Source organism: Mus pahari, chromosome 14, assembly GCF_900095145.1.
Source record: "Mus pahari chromosome 14, PAHARI_EIJ_v1.1, whole genome shotgun sequence".
NCBI lineage: Eukaryota > Metazoa > Chordata > Mammalia > Rodentia > Muridae > Mus > Mus pahari.
Window position 1 is genome coordinate 69,572,679 of NC_034603.1, and position 1,128 is coordinate 69,573,806.

Sequence of the window (1,128 nt, forward strand, 5' to 3'; positions counted from 1 at the left end):
TCTCTTTCCACAGTCTCACAGATTCCCCATACACTCTCTCACACTCCTTCATCCTTCACCCCAAGAGCAGTTTCTCTTCTCACCAGACTTCCACACCCAACCTGGGCGATAGGCCCAGTGTCTACACACACACACACACACACACACACACACACACCGGATTCACCAGCATCCCCCATCTGTCATGTGGTCCAGCTTGCTCTGTGGCCTTCGATGGAAGCTGGGACAGGACAGGTGTGATGAAGCAGCCTGACTCATTTACTAGTTCGCTCGTTAGCAGCTTCATTAGTTCTGAGGGCTCTGTGGAAAGCCATTAGTGTGGCTCGCTCTGTGCCATCTATCAGAGAGGAGGGTGGTAACTGACAGCCAAGAGAGGAGAAAACAAGAAAATGACCCAACTCCCGCCCTCCTGCCGCCTCCCAGGAAGAACAAGGCTGGGACAGCTCCATAGAAACCGTCAGCCAGAGGCTCCCCCAGATACACTGCCTATGGCAGGATGCAGGCGCACTGCCCCACCTAAGAGACGTCCTGTGACCTATTCTGATGCTTCCTCCTGTGACCTCTGACCATTGGTGCCACTCATTTATGACTCTCTGGGTCTATCCTGTGCACTTACCTCACCCCGTTCTGTCTCCGAGGTGTGGCTCTAAGGTCCCTAGGTCCTGCAGGCCAGTTCACAAACCATCTCTGCTGCTCCCCCAGGGATCATCTTCCTGAGTTTCTGTGCCAGCTTTGGGCTATTCATAAAAAGCTCTGAAAACTGGTGCACCTGAGACCACAGTGAGAGGATGTCCAAGTCATAGAAGCAGCCAGGAAGGACATCTCTACAGACAGTCCCTTAGGAGACCCTAGGGCTCTGCGCCCCAGAGGGGAAAGCCATTTATAATTCATACTTATGTCCATTTTTATATGTCTGTGTGTGTGTGTGTGTGTGTGATATGAATATGATATGGTATGCACGTGGAAGTCAGAGGACAACTTAGAGAAATTAGCTCCTCCCTTCCACTGTGTATCATGGGGATCGAACTCAGGTCGTCAGACTTGGTGGCAAGCAATCTTGCCAACCCCTCAAATCCATTTTAAAAATTGAATCCCCAGCCGGGCCTGGTGGCGCAGGCCTTTAATCCC